Below are 25478 nucleotides of genomic sequence, written 5' to 3' on the forward strand. Positions count from 1 at the left end.
GTGGTTTTGATTTGTATTTCTCTGATTATGAGGGATGTTGAGCATCTTTTCATGTGTTTGTTAGCCATCTGTGTCTTCTTTGGAGAAATGTCTGTTTAGTTCTTTGGCCCATTTTTTTGACTGTGTCGTTTATTTTTCTGGAATTGAGCTGCCAGAGTTGCTTGTATATTTTTGAGATTAATTCTTTGTCCGTTGCTTCATTTACTATTATTTTCTTCCATTCTGAAGGCTGTTTTTTCACCTTGCTTATAGTTTCCTTTGCTTGCAGAAGCTTTTAATTTTAATTAGGTCCCATTTTTTTATTTTTGCTTTTATTTCCAGTATTCTGGGAGGTGGGTCATGGAGGATCCTGCTGTGATTTATGTCAGAGAGTGTTTTGCGTATGTTCTCCTCTAGGAGTTTTATAGTTTCTGGTCTTACATGTAGATCTTTAATCCTGAAACAACTATTCTTTTTAAAAAGAAGAAAATATTCAGGAAAGTAGAAAATAACATTTGTTTTATGTTCAAAAATATAATTTCCCTCCTACATATATCCCGGTATTGGGCAATTGCTCCAGGTGATTCTCTGACTTTTTCAGATACAAAGGGAAAATAAATCTCATATAATTTATTGGAATGAGAATGATCAGCTATAGATCAATCTCAGTTGCATATTTCACATAATTCAAGTTAATAAAACATAAAACTGATACATTATTTAAATTGTATCCCAAATGCAAAATTGTGTATTAAATATGTATTCATTTTGACTGTAGGCATATTGGTTATCTTAAGTGGTTTTTATCTGAATTCTTAATCTATGACTTTAAAAATACTATTCTCCTAGACAGGGCATTAACAAGCTATAAAACATAGCTAATTTTACTGAAGGTTTATTTACAAATCTGACAATATCTTCTTATGATACTATGGAATATCATTAGAAAAAAACTGACACAGTGGTATGAATGGTTACTCCTGAGAAAAGGCCTTAGCTTCAAGATAGTGGTTTTTGGTTTTGCACATGTCTAATCCAGTCCGTGGGGTGGCTAAGGGTCGGACACAACTGAGCGACTTCACTTTCACACGTTGGAGAAGGAAATGGCAACCCACTCCAGTGTTCTTGCCTGGAGAATCCCAGGGATGGGGGAGCCTGGTGGGCTTCCGTCTATGGGGTCACGCAGAGTCGGACACGACTGAAGTGACTTAGAGAGAGAGAGAGAGAATCTGGTCCCATCACTTCATGGGAAATAGATGGAAAAACAGTGGAAACAGTGTCAGACTTTATTTTTGGGGGCTCCAAAATCACTGCAGATGCTGATTGCAGCCAGGAAATTAAAAGATGCTTACTCCTTGGAAGGAAAGTTATGACCAACCTAGATAGCATATTAAAAAGCAGAGACATTGCTTTGCCAACAAAGGTCCGTCTAGTCAAGGCTATGGTTTTTCCCGTGGTCATGTATGAATGTGAGAGTTGGACTGTGAAGAAGGCTGATCGCCAAAGAATTGATGCTTTTGAACTGTGGTGTTGGAAAAGACCCTTGAGAGTCCCTTATACTGCAAGGAGATCCAACCAGTCCATTCTAAAGGAGATCAATCCTGGATGTTCATTGGAGGGACTGATGCTAAAGCTGAAACTCCAATACTTTGGCCACCTCATGCAAAGAGTTGACTGACTGGAAAAGACTCTGATGCTGGGAAAGGTTGGGGGCGGGAGGAGAAGGGGACGACAGAGAATGAGATGGCTGGATGGCATCACTGACTCTGTGGACATGAGTTTGAGTGAACTCCAGAAGTTGGTGATGGACAGGGAGGCCTGGCGTGCTGTGATCCATGGGGTCGCAGAGAGTCGGACACTGAGCAAATGAACTGAACTGAACTGAATCTGACTCAATAAATAATAAGATATTTTCAAAAGTTTTATTTAAATATTTATGTTTGAAATTATGACATGAGTCAAAAATTACCATAAATCCAAAGTCATTGTATGAGGAGAATATTGTAAATAGAAAGCAGTATAGTAATACTTGGAAGTAGGCATAATTTCCACCCATGAAAAATTTGAACAGTTTTCAATAACTGTGAAATTAAAAAAAACCAATATATCTGTATAAACAACAATTCTTGGAAAAGAGGGGAGAGGGAGAGACTGCTGCTGCTGCTGCTAAGTCACTTCAGTCGTGTCCGACTCTGTGTGACCCCATAGACGGCAGCCCACCAGGCCCCCCCGTCCCTGGGATTCTCCAGGCAAGAACACTGGAGTGGGTTGCCATTTCCTTCTCCAATGTGTGAAAGTGAAAAGTGAAAGTGAAGTCTCTCAGTCATGTCTAACTCGTAGCGACCCCATGGACTGCAGCCTACCAGGACAGAGAATTCTAAATGTGTATGTTTCAATGTTTTTTGAAAGGTTCATAATAGGTGATTGTCCCCTTTGGACTTTAGAGGAGTGCTCACCAACTAGGGTTTGACTTGAAAGTGAAATATCAGAACATGATCAGGAAATGAATATTCTTGGAATAGGATATAATCATAGTTTCCATCATATATATTCCTTAGGACAGTCATGTCAGTCTGTTTCTCTTCCTTTAGGGTCCCAAACATAATTTAAGTCTTCTCTACAGAACTCCCAGAATAAGTGAGACCCTCTCCTTTTCAACAGTTGCAGAGCAGAACACTAGCTGGACCCTAATAAGCATTCCCTCTGTCCTGAAATACTGCATGAGTTCTATCCCACCTGATAACCTCTGTTTGTTTAATATATAAATATTTCAGTGTTCAGGGATTTTATTTAACAGGTTAATTCAGCCTCTATTCAGTACAGATGTATGTATGTATGGGCATATTCACTGATTATGCACATATCTTCAATCTCTTAACACACTCAAGTTTTGTATTGGACTGTATATTCTCACTGATGTTGCCTTACTCAAAATATCCTGCACATGGGTCTGTGAAAGACTAAATGACACTGCCAAATTATACTGCCAAAAAATAAGTATAATCAGGATCCAGACCTTAGTTTGGTGGCTCCAAGTCTTTCCACTAAGGAGCACACTCCATATCCTGGAGACATACCTTATATATTTATTGAAATATAGTTGATTAACAATGTTGTGTTAATTTCTGCTATGTAGAACATTGACTCAGTTATACATATACATTCTTTTTCTATTTGTTTCCATTCCAGGATATTGAATATAGTTCCCTGGTCTATATAGCAGGACCTTGTTCATACATTCTATATGTAATGGCTTGCATCTGTGAACCTGAAACTCCCAGTCCATTTCTCCCCTACCTTCCCCCACTTTGGTAACCACAAGTCTGTTCTCTGCGTCAGTGAATCTACCTCTGTTTTGTAGATAGGTTAATTTGCTCCATATTGTAGATTCCACATTTAAGTGATATCATATGATATCTGTCTTTCTCCTTCTGACTTACTTCACTTAGTATGATAATCTTTATTTGCATCTATGTTGCTGCAATGGTATTCTTTCTCTCTCTTTTTTTTTAATAGGTGAGTAGTATCTGTTGCTGGAGAAGGAAATGGCAACCCACTCCAGTAATCTTGCCTGGAGAATTCCATGGACAGAGGAGCCTGGTGGACTACAGTCCACGTGGTCACAAAGCGTCAGGCATGACTGACTGACTAACACAACACAACAATCCGTTGTATAAATGTACCACGTCTTCCTTATCCATTCATCTATCCAGGGTCAATCAGGTTGTTTCCTTGTCTTGGCTATTGTGAGTACTGCTGCTATGAACAAATGAGTTGCATGCACTTTTTGAATTAATTGTGTTCTAGATAAATGCCCAGGAGTGGGACTGCTAAATTATATGCTAATTCTATTTTAAGATTTCTGAGGAACTCTCATACTGTTTTCCATAGTGGCTACACCAACTTCCAGTGTAGGAAGATTTCCTTTTCTCCACATCCTCTTCAGCATTTGTTGTTATATTTGTAGACCGTTTAGTGACGGTCACTCTGACTCATGTTAGGTGGTACGTCATGGCGGATTTTCTTTGCATTTCTCTAATAATTAGCAGTACTGAACTTTTTTTCATGTGTCTATTGGCCATCTGTATATCTTCTTTGGAGAAAAGTCTAGCTCTTGTACCCATTTCACAATTGAGTTGTTTGTGTTTTGTTGTTGAGTTGTATGAGTTGTTCATATATTTTGGAAATTAAGCACTTTTCAGTCACATCATTTTCAAATATTTTCTCCCATTTTGTAGACTGTATTTTTGGTTTCTAATGGCTTCCTTTACTAGGCAAAAGCTGGTAAATTTGATTAGGTCCTATTCAGTTCAGTTCAGTCGCTCACTCGTGTCTGACTCTCCGCGATCCCATGAATCACAGCACGCCAGGCCTCCCTGTCCATCACCAACTCCCGGAGTTCACTCAAACTCATGTCCACAGAGTCGGTGATGCCATCCAGCCATCTCATTCTCCGTCGTTCCCTTCTCCTCCCGCCCCCAACCTTTCCCAGCATCAGAGTCTTTTCCAGTGAGTCAACTTGTCGCATGAGGTGGCCAAAGTATTGGAGTTTCAGCTTTAGCATCAGTCCTTCCAATGAACACCCAGGATTAATCTCCTTTAGAATGGACTGGTTGGATCTCCTTGCAGTCCAAGGGACTCTCAAGAGTCTTCTCCAACACCGCAGTTCAAAAGCATCAATTTTTATTTTTTTATTCTGTATCTATTGCCTTGGCAAACCTAAAAAAAAAATTGGTACAATTTATGTCAGAGTATGCTTTGTCTATGATTTCTTCTAGGAGTTTTACAGTGTCTTGTTTTATATTTAAGTCTTTAAGCCATTTTGAGTTTATTTTTGCATATGTTGTGGGGCTATGCTCTATCTATAATCTAAATTCATTGGTTTGCATGAGCTGTCCAACTTTCCCAGCACAATTTTCTGAAGAAACCATTTTTTCCCCATTGTATCTTCTTGCCTTCTTTGTGGAAGATTAATTGACCAGAGGTTTGTGGGTTTATTTCTTGATTCTACATTCTGTTGTATTAATCTATATGGCTATTTCTGGGTCATTACCATACTGTTTTGATCACTCTAGGTTTGCAGTGTTTTCTGAAGTCTGGGAGGGCTATGCCTCCTGCTTTGTTCTTTCTCTTCAGGATTGTTTTGGCAATTCTGGGTCTTTTATGTTTCCATCTATATTTTAGAATTATTGGTACTAGTTCTGTGGAAAATGTCATGGGTAATTTGATAGGGATCACATTAAAACTGTAGATTGCTTTGGGTAGTATTGCCATTTAAACAATATTATTTCAATCTGAGAGCATGAAATATCATTTTATTGCTTTGAATCATCTTTAATGTCCTTTATTGATGTTTTATGGTTCTCAGCATATAAGCCTTTCACCTTCTTACTCAGGTTTATTTCTAAGTATTTTAATTTTTGGTGCAATTTTTTTTTAATTTATTTATTTTAATTGGAGGCTAATTGCTTTACACTATTGTATTGGTTTTGCCATACATTGACATGAATCTGCCCCAGGTGTACATGTATTCCCCATCTTGAACCCCCCTCCCACCTCCCTCCCCATCCCATCCCTCTGGTTCATCCCAATACACCAGCCCCAAGCATCCTGTATCATGCATCGAACATATTTGTTTCACATATGACAATATACATGTTTCAATGCCATTCTCCCAAATCATCCCACCCTCAAAAGATATTGTTTGTTTATAGTCTCTTTCTGCTATTTCATGGTTAGTATAAAGAAATACAACTGATTTCTTAATATCAATCTCATATCCTATCTTGCTGAATTCATTTATCAGTTCTAGTACTTTTTGTGCGGAATCCCTAGGGTTTCTATATAGAGTATCATGTCACCTGCATACAGTGACAATTTTACTTCTGCCCTTCCAATTGGAAACACTTTCTCTTGTCTGACTGCTGTGGCTACTTCTTCCCTCTTCTTCAATCTTTTGGAAGAGTTTAAGAGGGATTAGCAAAATTTCTTCTTTATATTTTGTACGAAGATAAGTTTTTAGACCAAAAACATTTTGCATGTTAAATTTGTTCTAGCTATTAATTGATGTACTCTTATAACATTTTTTCCTGGAGATATCCCTGTATATTTACCTCTGAAAAAAAGAGATTTTTTTTTCCCCTAAAGCAGTCATTAAATGATGCCCCATCAAAATTACTTAGCTTCTGAGTGTATAATACTGCACAACTTATCCTATGGATGGGAGTTACAAATCAAACTCCACTTGCTTGCTTAGAGCATCTGTGCTGCACTTGCATGGAGCAAACAACGCCAGTGCTGTTCAATAGCACATATATAAACAATTGGAAAATTGTGTCAAAGGTAAGAAACATTTTAAAGAGATGAGAAAATTAAATTTAAAGCAACAAATATTTTTTTCCTTTTTATGGTAAAATACACATAACACAAAGTGGCAATAGACATGTTCTAGACACTTATAATGTGCTAGGAGGTGTGAATAAACAAAAGCAGATAGGTATCTTTCTTTCAAGAATAATATAGTATACTCACATATAGAATATAAAATATAAATAATAGCTACATTCATCAAGATGGATATATAAATCATAACTGCAAGCAAATAGTAGGAGTTATCCAGGATATTTGAAATGTATTTCCTCTCATCTCTAAAGTAATCATGTAAGGTACTCATTGGTTTGTTCATTTTAAAGATGATGAAATAGAGGCTCAGAGAGAATAAATTACTTTTCTGAAGCCACAATCATTAACTCTTTCCACTGTGTCATGCTACTTTTCATATATAAATGTAGTTATTGAAAGTCATGATTTGATTGCAGTAGTCCACAAATAATATATTGGAATAGTTCATTGAGAAAGAGATGACAGAAAAAATCAAAAATTTTCGTGTATCAGTAAGTTCTTATTGAGTATTCGATTCTTCTGCTCTACTTGCCAATGCTTTCTCTTTTTCATCCATTGAGAATGACCATTTTTAATATCCCCAAAGAGAATACATTATAAATATGAGTACTAAAAGATTTTGAGGCAACATAAAGATTGAGAACTGCAGTTGCATATAAAAAGCTATACACTTAAGCAGCAATCTCACTCCTGGGCATATATGCAGAGAAAAAACATAATTCAAAAAGATACATGTATCTCAATGTTCATAGCAGCACTATTTACAGTAGCCAGGACATGGAAGCAACTAAATGTCCACTGACAAAGAAATGGATAAAGAAGTGGTCCATATATACAATGTAATATTACTTATCCATAGAAGCGGGGAACAATGGGTCATTTGTAGATGACAGTGAATCTAGAGCATGTCATACAAAGTGAAGTAAATCATAAAGAGAAAAACAAACATCATATATTAATGTATGAATTTGAAATCTAAAAAAATGGTATAGATGATCTTACCTGCAAAGCAGAAATAGAGACGCAGACGTAGGGAACAAATATATTAATAATGAGGGGGAAAGGAGGGTGATGGGAGGAAATGGGAGATTGGGATGGACACATACAGTACTGATGAAAAGTGAAAGTCGCTCAGTCGTGTCTGACTCTTTGTGACCCCAAGGTCTACATAGTCCATGGAATTCTCCAGGCCAGAATATTGGAGGGGGTAACCTTTTCCTTCTCTGGGGGATCTTCCCAACCCAGGGATCAAACCAGGTCTCCTACATTGCCGGTGGATTCTTGACCAGCTGGGCCACAAGAGAAGCCCAAGAATCCTAGACTGATACTATGTATAAAATAGATAACTAATGAGAACATACTCTGTAATACAGGGAACTTTACTTAATGCACTCTGGTGACTTGAATGGGAAAGAAATCCAAAGGGGAGGGGATATATGTATATGAATGGCTGAGACAATATTGCTAAGCAACTATACTCCAATAAATATTAATTTTTAAAAAGAAGTACTGAGTAGAGAACAATTAATTTTGAAAATCAAATTGGTTTCCATGAGTCACTCCACTTGCATGGCTCTTAAATGAAATCTGAGAAGCCCAAAGCATTAATATTATTGATTTTATTTACATATGGTTATCAAGTGCCATAAACAAAGAACTATTCCTTTGGGTCAATCACCCCTACAACCAGCTACATCTAGCACTCAATCAAGCAGTCAGCTGAGGAGAGCAATTCACCAGTGTTTGGCAGGCTGAAGGGATGTGAACAACAATGAACCATCTTGACAGGCATACTACTGTTCCTGGATTTGTTTTCAAGTGGTGCAATCAGAGGGAACTGAGCATTTTCAGTGTGTAGAGGCTATGTCAGTAAAACCATAAGTAAAACTATAAATGCTCAGCTAGCAGAGGAAATGCCACCTATAATGCATCATAAACATTTATTCACACAATGACTATATGAATAAATGCTTCAAGAATGTGCAACACATTTCAGTTGTTGATGATAACTGTGTCTGATGCTCACACACACACACACACACACATATATAATATTGCTACTAATTATGCCATAATTTCTAGTATGTATAATATTATCAGTAGATAAATAGATAGTAGGGAGCTTTTCAAAGCTGTTTATGCTTTGATTTGCTTTTATTTTAGTTTTTTTTTTTACTTTTATTTTAGTTTGCATACAGTTTCTTCACAGCAAAGAATTGGGACCACAAAGCACTAATCTCTTAACACCAAACTTACTTCTGTTTTGGATGAATGCTTTACAAACTAGGGATGACAGTCTCTGATGAGTCTTTTGCAAACACGGGTGTGCCCACAGGAACGCTTGTCCGTCAGTACTTTTTGGTGGATTCCCAGAGCTGCGCATGTTTTCTTGTACCTGATCTTTCCCAATAGGAAGGGCTTTTATTATTTTTCTCCCAGGAAAAGTGCATGGGTTTTGTTGAGGTCATAGCGGTTTCTTTACAATTCTCATTCTGTGAAACTCTTTAGTTAACATCAGATTGAGAGAAAAAATTACAAAATCTTCTTTAAAGAAAAGCATATGAAATTTTACTGACTAAAGTGGAGCAAACCAGTGAGGGGAAGAAGAAAAAAAAGTGAAGAAGGAAACAAGTAAGGATCAAGAAATACAAAGAGGACAAATAATGGCTGTAATGAGTAAATTACTGTAAATAAAAATAACTGGTAGTAGATACAGAAAAGGGTGAGAAATGTTGCTAAGATAATAAAAGGTCTAAGTCATGCACATTTGGTGAAATATTTCATTAACAAAATGGGAAATGCATGTGTTTTCAAAGAAGGCTAACACATATCTCTGTGAGAGAAGGACAATTTCTTCTCTTAGAAATTTCCTGTCTTCTCTTTTCTTCTCTTTTGTGCGCATGTATGTGTCTTGGACTGCAAGGAGATCCAACCAGTCCATCCTAAAGGAAATCAGTCCTGAATATTCATTGGAAGGACTGATGCTAAAGCTGAAACTCCAGTACTTTGGCCACCTGATGCGAACAACTGACTCAATGGACAAGACGCTGATGCTGGGAAAGTTTGAAGGCAGGAGGAGAAGGGGATGACAGAGGATGAGATGACTGGATGGCATCACGGAATTGCTGGACATGAGTTTGAACAAGCTTTGGGAGTTGATGATGGACAATGAAGCCTGGCATGCTGCAGTCCATGGGGTCACAACAACTCAGGCACGACTGAGTGACTGAACGGGCTGATTATGGTCTGGGTGGACTCTACCGTGTTCAACTCTTTGTGACTCCATGAACTGTAGCCCACCACGCTGCTCTGTCCATTCGATTTCCCAGGCAAGAATACTGGAGTGGGTAGCCATTCCCTTCATCAGTGAATGTTTCCAACCCAGGGATCAACCTAAATCTTCCCTTAGAAGAAAACAACCCATACTGTACTGTTACTTGGAGAAGGGACAAACCTCCTTGTAGGTGTCAGGTGAACAAAAAGTGTAAAAAAAAAAGTCTGTATTTATCTGCATAATAAAAAAATCCCATTTCTGTGGAACATTCAAAGGTGTTCAGAAGATGGAAACAAATAAACAAAACAAAACAAAATGGCTCAAAGAATGAGGGAGATGGGGCTCCACTCCTTTGAAATAAAATGGCAGTTGAAATTTCCAATGAGACAGATTAATGAAGAATTTGGAATATTTATTTTTCTGTTTCAAGTTGATTTCATTTTATAGGAGTCATAATTACCTCCCACACTTCCTCAACCTTCAAAAAATTCTAGTTCTTCCAGGATCCTATGTTAGCAGATTTTGGGTAATGGAGTGGTGATTTTGGTCTCCAGTAGAAGGAAACTAAAGACAGTAGCCTTAAGAACTAAAATTGGAGTTCAGTTCAGTTCAGTTCAGTCACTCAGTTGTGTCCGGCTAGAAATCAGAGAAAAGACTTCTTCCATGCTTCTATTCAAAACTTCAGAAGAATACATTTATTTAACATTTAAAAGACAGGCTTACTGAAAAAGGTTGGAAGAATCAGGCACATAAGATCAAAGGAAAAGAAAATGAGAGAAAGGGGAAAAAAACCAGAAAAAAATGAATATTAAAGACCGTAATTTAATTATTCTTTTCTGATCCAGATGTTCAACCTGTCTAAATTCAATAAGTGAAAGAGAAGAACATTTTGGAAAAATAAAATAATTATGTTAAATTATGGTAATAACATACAATGAGAGTTACATTAGAAACTCAGGTTATTTTGGAAACCACACTTCACGAATCATATTTCTATAAATACAGTGTTGTCATGTACTTGTCACACGACACGTGAATCATTTGTGCATTTTTGTGCATATTTGCTCAGCTGTGTCTGACTCTTTGCAACCTCCTGGACTGTAACCAGCCAGTTTCCTCTATCCATAGCATTTTCCCAGCAAGTATACCAAAGCAGTTGCCATTTCCTCCTCCAGGGGATCTTCCCGACCCAGGGATCGAACCTGTGTCTCCTTTAGTTCCTGCATTGGCAGGTGGATTCTTTACCACTGAGCCACCTGGGAATCCTGCTGGAATCATTATAGAAGACATAAAGATGAGTAATGGAAATTATCAAAGAGTTTCAAATTAGGAATTCATTTTTCAACTATATACGTGTAAAATGTGTTTTCACTTCTCAGGAATAATTTTATCTGTTATCTTGCAACTCACTAATGATTTTTTATGATGATGCCCTCAAATACTTGGTCTTCTAACAGCAGTTACAATAGTTTTCTGACAGCAGTTACATACTTATTTTCTGGCATTCCTTTGAAAAGGATCATAAACTAGAAGGTTACCTGACTGACAGGAATAGAAAAAAAATAAAAAGATGTTTACAGAAGACCAAAGATGGGGCATATGTTAGAAAGTATAATAAAAATAATAATAACTGCAAAATATCAAATTTGCAATTTTTTTACAAATTACACAATGCTCAGTCATGTCCAACTCTTTGTGACCCCATGGATTATATAGTCCATGGAATTTTCCAGGCCAGAATACTGGAGTGGGTAGCCCTTCCCTTTTCCAGGAGGATCTTCCCAACCCAGGGATTGAAGCCAGGACTCCCGCATTGCAGGTGGATTCTTTACCAGCTGAGCCACAAAGAAAGCCCAAGAATACTGGAGTGGGTAGCCTATGTCCTCTCCAGTGGATCTCCCCAACCCAGAAATCTAACTGGGGTCTCCTGCATTGCAGGCAGATTCTTTATCAATTGAACTATCAGGGAAGCCCAATAATTACGAAAAAAATCAAATTTCTAATAAAATTAGATCGTTTTTCTACCAAACTTTTATAAACTTAATTTATAGTTAAAGTTAGATAATATAGTTCCTCAGTAAAGATATTAGAAACATATTTCCAAGAATAAGGCACTATGTAGGGTCTTGTTTGGAAAGCAACAAAACATGGTCATGTCCACACAGTAAAAGAGTTGCCATGATATCATTTATGTGTAAAATTTAAAAACATGAGATTTGTAAAAGACAGGGAATAAAGTGGTGGTTACCAGGGGATGGGGGAGCTGAGGGGATAAGAGTGATGATCTTTAAGAGTACAAAAACTTAGGCCAAGTAGTAAATAAACCCTAGAGAATTCAATGCACAGGATACTGAATATAGATACTATAGCACCATATTTATGTAATGTGACAAATATCACTGTAAAACAATCATATTACACTGCTCAAAGTGACACAATATATATCTTTAACTTACACAGTTTTATATCTCAAATGTATTAGATTTATAAAAAGGGAGCTCTCAAAGTAGAGGAAAAGTAATACGTGAACAGAAGTTATATTTTTTATGTTTTATGAGATCTACAAAGAGGGAGTGTAAAGATCAAAGAAGTTAGTTCTGACTAAAGAGTACAGTGAACCAACCAGAATGGGAAGAGTCTGCCTTGGAAGGATAAGCCTGAGGGAATAATAGTCTAACTCAAAAAAAAAAATGCACAAATCATACTTGGCTGAAATACAGAAGCTGATGGGTGATAGATAAATAGATAGACAGATGACAGAAATAATATTATCCAAAGGCAGTCTAGATTTCATTTTAAATATCTAGATATTTGATTAGGGGAAAAGCTTAAGGAAGTCAATGGAATGGTAGTATATGGATGAAAATTGAATTGCTTGGTGATTGTACTCCACAAATGATGCCTATTTAGGTTCACAGTCTAAACAAAACAACTGGAATACTTTCTGTCACCCATTTAATCAGTGTTCAAAAATTAATTGTCATGGAGCTAATAGGACTCGAGATACCAATATATTAATTTCTGACCTTTTCTGCAACAGTCACTATTAATAAGCAGGATACACAGAGTAAAGTACAAAAGAAGATAAAACTATGTGACTTTTTTTCTTAAAACCAAGAAGGAATGATATAAAACATGCTACAATTAACCAACACTGATTCCTATCATTTCCTATTATTTACATTTTATAGTCAATGAGATTATTTTTCCCTCTTGTTGGCAATAGTTGGTAAATCTTATTACAAGAAGTTAATAATTGTGAAAAAGCATATTCAAGTTGTTTCATTTCTTTGTCTGTTTGTTTAGCTTTATTTAAGTTTAATTTACATACCATGAAATTTACTTAAGTGTTCAATTTAAGCCAATTCAGTTATATAGATCCATCTAAGGCTACAACAAACAGTTCAACTGACTAACACAGAACACTAATCTATGACTTTTTTCAAGAGAACTATACACAAAGCAATTCAACTGAACAGATATTATTAATTTTAGTCATGTCAATAAGACATGATGATATCATTGCTACTGAGAAGGAGAGTTATCAGACCAGCCTCTTGAGAAACCTGGGAAGGAATAGTTAGAACTGGACATGGAACACACTGGTTCCATATAGGAAAAAGAGTACATCAAAGCTGTATATTGTCACCCTGCTTATTTAACTTATATGCAGAGTACATCATGAGAAACTCTGGACTGGAGGAAGCACAAGCTGGAATCAAGATTGCTGGGAAAAATATCAATAACATCAGATATGCAGATAAAACCACCCTTATGGCAGAAAGTGAAGAAGAACTAGGGAGTCTCTTGATAAAAGTGAAAAAGGAGAGTGAAAAAGTTGGCTTGAAGCTCAACATTCAGAAAACAAAGATCATGGCATCCGGTCCCATCACTTCATGGCAAATAGATGGGAAACAGTGGAAACAGTGGCTGACTATATTTTTCTGGGCTCCAAAATCACTGCAGATGGTGATTGCAGCCATGAAAATAAAAGATACTTACTCCTTGGAAGGAAAGTTATGACCAACCTAGATAGCATATTAAAAAGCAGAGACATTACTTTGTCAACAAAGGTCCGTCTAGTCAAGGGTATGGTTTTTCCAGTGGTCATGCGTGGATGTAAAAATTGGACTATGAAGAAAGTTGAGCGCCAAAGAATTGATGCTTTTGCACTGTGGTATTGGAGAAGACTCTTGAGAGTCTCTCAGACTGCAAGGAGATCCAACCAGTCCGTCCTAAAGGAGATCAGTCCTGGGTGTTCATTGGTAGGACTGATGTTGAAGTTGAAACTCCAATACTTTGGCCACCTCATGTGAAGAGCTGACTTATTTGAAAAGACACTGATGCTGGGGAAGGTTGAGGGCAGAGGGAGAAGGGGTCGAAAGAGAATGAGATGGCTGGATGGCATCACCAACTCAATGGATATGGGTTTGGGTGGACTCCGGGAGTTTGTGATGGACAGGGGGGTCTGGGGTGCTGCGGTTCATGGGGTCGCAAAGAGTCGGATATGACTGAGTGACTAAACTGAACTGATAAGTGTCTTTAAAATACTTTGCAACTTCAAGATGATAGTAATTTTATTTTTCAAATATGCATTCCCAATGGAGTATAAAAGAAAACTACCTTTGGTTCCATTCTCTGATCTCATACATATCAACAATTAGTATAACTTTTGATATTTAAGTCAACATGACAAATTTCCTTTTCCACTTTAGCACTGGTCCTCAGACTGTAAAATGGCTACTCATATACAGAGAACAATATGCTTTCTGTGGATCATGGATTTTGGATTGAGAGGAATAAAAGTCATCTTGGGGAGCCTGCTCTACACCTCCCTGGGCAGTGCATTGTGCTGTCAAGGTGATTTATCATCCTGCAAAGCACATTTCACAACGATCCGGCTACCAGCATTGTATGTGCCTGTACATAAAAATAACCTAACCTGAGCGACTACCCTGCCAGCCTTTTGCTCAGCAATCTTTTGCGGGTGATTTTCACGTTGTGTACTTGTTGTATGATCACAAAATAGCTACTGTACTGCCGACAATTAGATTATGTGCTTAAATCTAGAAGACTGAAAGACTGAAAGAGGAACCCGTGGCACATGTACAGAGATATCAAACCCTTCCTAGTACCTCCTGTGGTCTTTACTTTTTGTCTCCTTGACCAGAACTGGGTCACAGAAGCTGAAGGCAGGCTGGGAAATGTAACTTTTTAACTGAGTTATGTCACTATACCGAGAAAATCAGGATTCTGATAGGATCAGCAAAATAAGAAATTAATATATAGCTATTTCTTAAACGCTATAGAAATGGACTTCATGTGTTGTTAAATACCATAGAATCTGCTGAAATTCAGGAACTATTTAGAATTCTTCCCTACAGAAGACAAAGTAGGACAATATTTCTTTCAGTAATTTGATACTATGGCACAGTTTTGAATGAGTATATTATATTTTTCTCTACAAGAAGCAAATTTTCTAGCATTGGGTTTACAGAAGAATATTTTGGGGCATTATGTACTCAGTCATAGAAAAATGATTTGAAAATATATCTAGAATAATTTGTACATGCTTATTATCATTATTATATGACTTAGGGATATTACAAAGGAAAAAAATTGATAAAACATATTATACTGCAGAATAGTCTATGTTCTGTAGATATTGTGAAGCATAATTTAAATATTTTAACTTCTTAGTTATTAATAAATACAGAATATTTCATTGGGAAAAAAACTATATAAAAGTAGGTTTTCTTATAGAATTATGAAAAATGGGGCTTCCCATGTGGCACTAGTGGTAAAGAACCTGCCTGTGAATGCAGGAGACGGAAGTGATGCGGTTCGATCCTTGAGTTGGGAAGATCCCCTGGAGGAGGACATGGCCACACATTTCAATATTCTTTCCTGGAGAATCCCACATCCATAGGAGCCTGTCAGCCTACAATCCATAGGGTCACAAAGAGGCAGACAAGACTGAAGCAACCTAGTCCGTGCACACAAAATATTTAAGAGGCTTTACATCTTTCATCCAAGCATATATAATACCTTCCTACAAACATTTTATTTGTTCATTTGTGAAATGAGATAAATTTGAAGTTAAATATTGAGATTAAATAGGATGAAAATTGTTGATGTATTTAATTACATCATACAGACTGAAAAATGTTATAAATCTTGTTTTCAGTTACATCATAGGAAAATTATTGAGGCCCCCCACTAAGTATTTTTTTTTATAGCTGATTGATTTCTGCTGTAAAAGTTAAGAAAATGTCATTTTTGAGAATCAAAGCTGTTGTTGGTTAAGACCTATGTGTTAGTGATAATTATTTCACAGAAAGCACACCACTTTGCCTCATCTAGAGACACTATTCTGAGTTGGGACAGTCATATCTAAAGTTAAAAGACTTTATTATTAAAGTTAAAATTATTTTGTCTAATTTATTACTCTTTAAATTGTTGTTCAGTCACCCAGTCATGACCGACTCTTCATGACCTTATGGACTGCACCACACCAGGCTTCCCCATCCCTCACAATCTCCTAGAGTTTGCCCAAGTTCCTGTCCATTGCATCAGTAATATCATCCAACTATCTCAACCTCTGTCGTCTACTTCTACTTCTGCCTTCAATCTTTCCCAGCATCATTATCTTTCTCAGTGAGTCAGCTCTTCACAGTAGGTAGCCAGAGTATTGGAGATTCAGCTTCACCATCAGTCCTTCTAATGAATATTCAGGGTTAATTTCCTTTAAGATTGACTGGTTAGATCTCCTTGCTGTCTAAAGGAAGCTCAAGAGTCTTCTCCAGCACCACAATTGGAAAGCATCAATTCTTCAGTGCTCTGTCTTCTTTATGGTCCATCTCTCACAACCGTGCATGACTACTGGAAAGACAATGGCCTTGACTATACAGACCTTTTTCGGCAAAGTGATGTCTTTGTTTTTTAACACACTGTCTGGGTTTGTCATAGCCTTTCTGCCAAGAAGCACTCATCTTCTAATTTCAAGGCTGTAGTCACCATCTGCAGTGATTTTAGGGCCCAAGAAGAGGAAATCTGTCACTGTTTCCACCATTTCCCATTCTATTTGTCATGAAGTAATGGGACCAGATACTATGATCTTATTTTTTTTTTTAATATTTAGTTTTTAGTTGGCTTTTTCACTCTCCTCCTTCACCCTCATCAAGAGGTTCTTTAGTTCCTCTCCACTTTCTGGCATTAGAGTGGTATCATCTGCATATCTGAGGTTGTTGATATTTTTCCTGGCAATCTTGATTCCAACTTATAGTTCATCCAGCCTGGTATTTCACATTATGTGCTCTGCGTATAAGTTAAAAAAAACAGGGTGATGATAAACAGGCATGTCATACTCCTTTCTCAATCCTGAACCACTCAGTTGTTCCACACATGGTTCTAACTGTTGCTTCTTGACCAGCATACTGGTTTCTCAGAAGACAGGTAAGATAGTCTGGTACTCCCATCTCTTTGAGAGTTTTCCACAGTTTGTCATGACCCACACAGTCAAAGGCTTTAGCACAGTTAATAAGCAGAGGTATATGTTTTTTTCCTTTTTTTGAATTCCCTTGTTTTCTCTATGATCCAGCAAAAGCTGGCAAGTTGGTATTTGATTCCTCTGCCTTTTGTAAACCCAGCTCGAACATCTGAAAGTTCTCGGTTCACATAATGCTGAAGCCTAGCATACAGGATTTTGAGCATAACCTTACTAGCATGGGAGATGAGTGCAACTGTCTCGCGGTTTGAATATTTTTTAATGCCCTTCTAGGGAACTGAGATGAAGATTGATCTTTTCCAGTCCTGTGGCCATTGCTGGGTCTTCCAAATTTGCTGTCATATTGAGTGCAGCACTTTGATAATATCATCTTTTAAGAATTTGAATAGCTCTGCTGGAATTCCATCACCTCTACTAGCTTTTTTGACAGCAGTTCTTCCTAAGACCCACCTGACTTCACACTCCAGAATGTCTGGCTCTGGGTGACTAACCACACAATCCTGATTATTCGGGTCATTAAGATCTTTTTTGTACTTATTCTTTCCATCTTTTGTGTGTTCTTTCCATCTCATCTTGAGCCCTTCTACTACTATTAGCTCTTTACCATTTCTGTCCATTACTGTGCAGATCTTTGGATGAAACTTTCCTTTGATATTTCCAATTTTCTTGAAGAGATTTCTTTCCCCTTCTCAGAAGTCTTTCCCCTTCTGTTGTTTTCCTCTAATTCTCTGCATAGCTAAATGACTAGTTATTTTGTTTAACTCATTTCTCTTTAAATTACCACTCCACATTTTCTAAAAGTATATTTCTTCTATTAATAATATTCATAGAGATAATTTTCCTTGAAATTTGGGAAAGAAATTTAAAGACATAAAATAGTGGAACACTCGCTTTTTACAATTTTGTATAGTTATTCGGAGTAAAAAAAAAAATCCTCTACATGAAATAATTTTTTTTCCTGTTTTAGATAAGACTTAAATTCATTACAGTGAGCTATGTAGTAATTTTGGAAATTCTTCTCAATATTAAAGAGAGCAAAATGAGAAAACTTTACTGAGTAACAATGCTTTTCTAGTGTCTGGATTAACTGAGAGCATTGCATTATTTTCCTCTCTGGAAAAGACATTATCATTATTGGTATACAGATACAAGTAAATAGGAGCATAAAATTTAAGTAGATAATAAGTACATCCTAGGATTTGACCAGGAAGTTATCTCCAATCAATTTGGGAATAAACTTTGATATTTTGTAAGACAAATAAATATGTGTTACTTCTCTATATAAACTAAACTATAACTATTTATTTATGTCATAGGAAGGCGAATTGCATCTTTATTTTTTTCATGCTTTTTTTTTTTTTTTGAGCACACTGCAGGGCATGTGGGATCTCAGTTACCTGACCAGGGATTGAGCCTGCACTCCCTGCATTGGAAGCAGAGTCTTAACAACTGGAAAGCCAGGATGTCCCTTTTTCTTTATTAAATTTACAAGAATGCCTTTTAAAAATAAATAATGATATTATTTGTGCCTTCAGAACCAGTAACCATCACTCGGTGTAGTAGTGCATTGTACTTGATGTCAACTGCTTTGTTCCCTGTGAAATGGATGTCATTCATTCAGAAAGGTTTGACTAACAAGAGAGTTGAAACCCAATATCTGTCATTTTTTAACATCATGTCACAGAAACATTCAAATACAAAAATGATCTAGATATGTTGAAAAAAATCTAGTATGCTCTGTATATATAATTAAAAGGTAGTCTTTCTACTGTATGTACCTGAAAAATTAGAAGTAGCACTTATCAACAGCAATGTTTAAAGTAACTATATTTTCTAATTAAATATTCATTACAAGAAAAATTAATAAAGATTGTATGAAAATGATTCACAATTTAAAATATAACTGATCTATATTACACTATAAATGTCTCAAGAGTCTTTATTTTAGGTGTGTGGCAAACACCCACTGTAAGTACCATTTATGCAGACCCCATCATTGCAATCACTGATTTATGGCTCATGTTAATAGTCAAAAGAGCTGGTAGTCACCATTGCTAGCACTGTAAGCAACTGTGGATAAAACTTAAATTGGATTTTGTAAACTACATATCCCTGTTTTCCCTGATATCAGATTTTAATCCAGCTTTTCATATTTCCTAAATTGACCATAAGGAAGATTCAACACATTTCTCAGTAAAGAGGCACAGACATAATTTAACATATATTTACCAGTTTAGAAAAAAGCAAGAAATAATTCATAAGTTGTTGACCATGAAACAGCTAGTGGAAAAAAATCAAGTGGCTATTAATACTATGACTATTTAGAGATGTGCATTCTCAATGAAAAAACCACATATCTGCCCTTTGTGAATCCCTCATTCTAAGACCCCAGAAAGAGACATGGTAGATTCTTGGTTTTGTCTTTGACCTAAGTCAAGGGAACTAATCTTTTGCAGCAACTCAATTATTAAGCTTCTGCTATGACCAGCTGACATAAATTTCATGCTTTGTAAAGATGTGAAGAATCTATGAACATATTGATTTGTTTTTCATGCAGTTGGCACTGTATTAACTTGAATAGGAATGATATTTGAGTTGTGTCAATAAACAAGGCACAGTCACAGTCAGACCAGGAGCTGACTGTGGCACAGACCATGAACTCCTTATTGCCAAATTCAGACTTAAATTGAAGAAAGTAGGGAAAACCACTAGACCATTCAGGTATGACCTAAATCAAATCCCTTACGATTATACAGTGGAAGTGAGAAATAGATTCAAGGTATTAGATCTGATAGAGTGCCTGAAAAACTGTGGAAGGAGGTTCCTGACACTGTAAAGGAGGCAGGGATCAAGACCATCTCCAAGGAAAAGAAATGCAAAAAGGCAAAACAGTTGTCTGGGAAGATCTTGCAAATAGATGTGAATAGAAGTGAAAGGCAAAGGACAAAAGGAAAGATATACCCATTTGAATGCAGAGTTCCAAAGAATAGCAAGGAGAGATAAGAAAGCCTTCCTCGGCAACCAATGCAAAGAAACAGAGGAAAACAATAGAATTGGAAAGTCTAGAGATCTCTAAAGAAAATGAAAGATACCAAGGGAAAATTTCATGCAAAGATGGGCACAAAAAAGGACAGAAATGGTATGGACCTAATAGAAACAGACGGTATTAAGAGGTGGCAAGAATACACGGAAGAACTATACAAAAAAAAATCTTCATGACCCAGATAATCAAGATGGTGTGATCACTCACCTAGAGCCAGACATCCTGGAATGCAAAGTCAAGTGGGTCTTAGCAAGTATCACTATGAACAAAGCTAGTGGAGGTGATGGAATTCAAGTTGAACTTTTTCAAATCCTAAAAGATGAGGCTCTGAAAGTGCTGCACTCAATATGCCAACAAATATGGAAAACTCAGCAGTGGCCACAGGACTGGAAAAGGTCAGTTTTCATTCCAATCCCTAAGAAAAGCAATGCCAAAGAATGTTCAAACAACTACACGATGGTGTTCATCTCACACGCTAGTAAAGTAATGCTCAAAATTCTCCAAGCCAGGCTTCAACAGTATGTGAATTGTGAAATTCCAGATGTTCAAGCTGGAATTAGAAAAGGCAGAGGAACCAGAGATCAGATTGCCAACATCCATTGGATCATCCAAAAAGCAAGAGAGTTCCATAAAAACATCTATTTCTGCCTTATTGACTATGCCAAAGTCTTTGTGTGGATCACAACAAACTGAAAATTCTTAAACAGATGAGAATATCAGATCACCTGACCTGCCTCCTGAGAAATCTGTTTGCAGGTCAGGAAGCAACAGTTAGAACTGGACATGAAACAACAAACTGGTTTCAAACAGGGAAAGGGGCAGGTCAAGGCTGTATATTGTCACCCTGCTTATTTAACTTATATGCAGAGTACATCACGAGAAACGCTAGGCTAGATGAAGCACAAGCTGGAATCAAGAGTGCTGGGAGAAATATAAATAACTTCAGATATGCAGATAACACCACCCTTATGGCAGAATGTGAAGAAGTGCTAAAGAGCCTCTTGATGAAAATGAAACAGGAGAGTGAAAAAGTTGGCTTAAAATTCAACATCACTGGTCCCATCACTTCATGGGAAATAGATGGGAAAATCAGTGGAAACGGTGTCAGACTTTATTTTTTTGGGCTCCAAAATCACTGCAGATGCTGATTGCAGCCATGAAATTAAAAGACGCTTACTCCTTGGAAGGGAAGTTATGACCAACCTTGATAGTATATTAAAAAGCAGAGACATTACTTTGCCAACCAAGGTCCGTCTAGTCAAGGCTATGGTTTTTCCCGTGGTCATGTATGGATGTGAGAGTTGGACTGTGAAGAAAGCTGATCGCCGCAGAATTGATGTTTTTGTTTTTTTTTTGAATTGATGCTTTTGAACTGTGGTGTTGGAGAAGACTCTTGAGAGTCCCTTGTACTGCAAGGAGATCCAACCAGTCCATTCTAAGGGAGATCAATCCTGGGTGTTCATTGGAAGGACTGATGCTAAAGCTGAAACTGCAATACTTTGGCCACCCCATGAGACGAGTTAACTCACTGGAAAAGAGTCTGATGCTGGGAAAGGTTGGGGGAGGGAGGAGAAGGGGACGACAGAGAATGAGATGGATGGATGGCATCACCGACTCTGTGGACATGAGTTTGAGTGAACTCCGGGAGTTGGTGATGGACAGGGAGGCCTGGCGTGCTGTGATTCATGGGGTCGTGGAGAGTCGGACATGACTGAGCGACTGAACTGAACTGAACTCAGCTGCCTTCTTCATAATACTCCGTTTAGTGTTAGCAGTTTTCATAAGTGTTAAAACAGTTCCTCGCGTAATAAGTCTAAAAGTTTTCTTTGTTGAATTAAAATGAAAATGTTTAAGTAGAATGCTTCCTTTGTAGTTCAGTCAGTAAAGAATCTGCCTGCAATGCAGGAGACCTGGGTTCAGTTCCTGGGTTGGGAAGTTCCCCTGGAGAAGGAAATGGCAACCCACTCCAGTATTCTTGCCTGGAGAATCCCAGGGACAAAGGAACCTTGCAGGCTACATTCCATGGGGTTGCAAGAGTCAGACACAACTTAGCTACTATTCCAACACCAACATCCTCATAAATGGGGATTCTCTGGTAGCTCGTCAATAAAGAATCCTCCTGAAATGCAGGAGACGTGGGTTCGATATCTGGGTTGGGAAGATCCCTTGGAGAAAGAAATGGCTATCCACTCCAGTATTGTTTCCTGGGAAATCTCATGGACAGGGGAGACTATCAGGCTACCAGTCCATGGGGTGGCAAAGAGTCAGACTTGACTTAGCAATGAAAAAACAACAACATCTTCATAAAGCCTACATTAACACAATTTCTACATATATGTGGCCAGAAATAGTATATGTTTTGTACAATTCATTGTCATCTCTGTTAATTTTTCAGTTTTCTGATATTTTAAATAGTAGTTAATATTAAATCAATCATTAAGAAGTATTCTCTTGTTGTTGTTCCACATTAAGCAAGCATTATGAATAACAAAAACAAAACTTATTTGAAGCAATAAATTATTCACAGGATTCACGCTTCATCATATTGATTAACAAGATTCAGTAGAAAACAATGCATACCTTATTAAACAAATTATGTATAGTACAATAATTCAAGAGCCATGAATTGTAACCATAAGCACTCACAGCTCTATTTAAATATAAAAGTTCTGCTGCATTGTAATTAGTCTCCACTGAAAGGACTAACTAGAAATGTCATAGTATAAGATCAAGTGAAATTTGCTCAGTCATATCCAATTCTTTGTGACCCCATGGACTACATACATAGTCCAAGGAATTCTCCAGGCCAGAATACCGGTATGGCTAAGCCTTTCCCTTCTCCAGGGAATCTTCCCAACCCAGGGATCGAACTCAGGTCTCCAGCATTACAGGCAGATTCATTACCACCTGAGTCACCAGGGAAGCCTATATACCTTTTAACGCAATGGAAATAAGGCAATCCAAAGTCCTGATCTTAATCATACGCACTCACAACTCTATTTGAATACAAAAGTTCACCTGCATTATAATTATTCTTCTTTGAATGGACTAACTAGAAATGTTACAGTCATGCCAAATGAGAGGATAGAATTAAAGTATTACTATTAAACTATACATTTTAAAGCAACTACTCATCCAATTTTCTTATATAACATCTCATTTATAACAACTGATTACTTATTTTTAAGTATGTTTGTATGTATTTTATTCTAGTTATTTAAGGCACAATTTCCACTAAATTAATTAGTTCTGAGGATGTTTAATTGCATTATAATAGATCTCTTAAGCTTAAATTACCAAAAATATCTTAGCTTTGAAGAGAACACTCAGCATTTTGTTTTATAATCCCTCTTAACACTTTGTACAGACAACCAATCCAAGAGATTTGCATATTCAAACAATCTTGATAGTGGAAGACATCCATAGACTTCTCTGATGCTTCAGCCAATACAATATTGAAATTAAAACATATCAATATGGAGGCATACATTTCATTCAATAAATCATTTTGCTTAAATAAAAGAGCAAAAATTATAAGAGCAAAGATAATTTCGATAGAACAGAACCTTAATAGCAGCCTATTTATATCTCAGATAATCATTTTTGTTTCCTGATGGACTTAATTAATACATAATAAATATGTAAAACCAAATGCGATTTTTATTTGAATTTTGTGTTTGATATATTTACTTCACTAAAAAACAAGCAACAGAAGAGTTCAACACTGGTCACTTTTTATCCATATTGGCCTGCTTTCTTTGTCCAAAGTAAATATGCACACACACACACACCCATATACATATCTGCATATACTCACACCAACACATGTAGACATTCAGACAGATATTCAGATACACACAAGCACACAGAATTATTATTTGGTTTTAAAGAAGTTCAAGTGTGTGGTAAGTTTTTAAAACTCATATAAGATGTCTATGTCTAGCAATATTCTATTAAGTAAATATAACATGTACGTATAAATAAACATTCAGCTCTCTAAAAGGAGAGTTACTTGAATAAACTGTATGTGTGCACGTGTATGCATGCATACATGTATGTTTTTGTGTGTAGCCTCAGACGAGGAAACTGGAACATAGTCTCCTCGACTCTTTTCTCCAGGAAGATGCATATTTAAAGTGAGAAATACACATCTTTTATACAAAAAACAATCATGGTTATCGGGAAATTACTGCAAAATGAGAAACACTCTTGTCAAATAATGAGTTGGCTTAAGAATGTTTATCACTACATGTCAATCACATTACAATACAGGCATGCATTAAGTCAACATGCTGTACCCCTTTAATTACACAGCGTTACACTTCAAATGGCAACCCACTCCAGTGTTCTTGCCTGGAGAATCCCAGGGAAGGGGGAGCCTGGTGGGCTTCCATCTATGGGGTCACACAGAGTCGGACACGACTGAAGTGACTTAGCAGCAGCAGCAGCAGCAGCAACACTTCAAATATGTCTCAGTAAAAAATATTTTCTATCAATTCTGAAGTAACATAAATATATGCATATAATTTTTGTCCCAGAATTTTGATTACTAGGCTGATAAACATTTTTATTTCTAAGTATTTAGTAATACCTTGGTCCTATTAACATAAGAGCTTGCATGCTCACTCTAGGTCACATTATATTATTTATTTTTATTATTTCCCAATTTTTATTTATCTCATTTATTTTATAATTATAATGCATATAGTATGTGGATATATGCTACTGCTAAGTCACTTCAGTCGTGTCCGACGCTGTGCGACCCCATAGACGGAAGTCCACCAGGCTCCCCCGTCCCTGGGATTCTTCAGGCAAGAACACTGGAGTGGGTTGCCATTTCCTTCTCCAATGTGTGAAAGTGAAGTCGCCCAGTCGTGTCCGACCCTTAGTGACCCCACGGACTACAGCCAACCAGGCTCCTCCATCCATGGGATTTTCTAGGCAATAGTACTGGAGTGGCTTGCCATTGCCTTCTCCGATGTGGATATATACATAGGTATATATGTACAATTCTTCATTTACAAATCTGTATCTTTACACCTTGTTCACTGTTTTCTTCTTAAGTTATGGGAACTTAAAGGGTTCAGACTGTATGTCTGAGGTCTCCTCCTGCCCAGTGTACTTTGCGTTGGAGCACGCCAGGGAAAGAAAGAAGGCACCTTCCTGTAAACATGACAATGACAATCCTCCTGGCAATCTAATGGCATTAACTATTATAGTAAGCTTGTCCATAGCATCTCTGCAATTAATGTACCTCAATGTATGAGACAATG

The 25478-nt window shown here is 37.0% G+C and overlaps 1 protein-coding gene across 3 annotated transcripts in view; it reads right to left on the reverse strand.

Annotated features, from left to right (window-relative positions):
• Window positions 1–25478, reverse strand: part of CDH18 (cadherin 18) — a 408681-nt gene that overhangs the window by 232205 nt on the left and 150998 nt on the right. The window lies entirely within an intron of this gene.

Source organism: Moschus berezovskii, chromosome 18 (genome assembly GCF_049115385.1).
Source record: "Moschus berezovskii isolate FMDL1 chromosome 18, NW_MosBer_1.0, whole genome shotgun sequence".
NCBI classification, from domain to species: Eukaryota; Metazoa; Chordata; class Mammalia; order Artiodactyla; family Moschidae; genus Moschus; species Moschus berezovskii.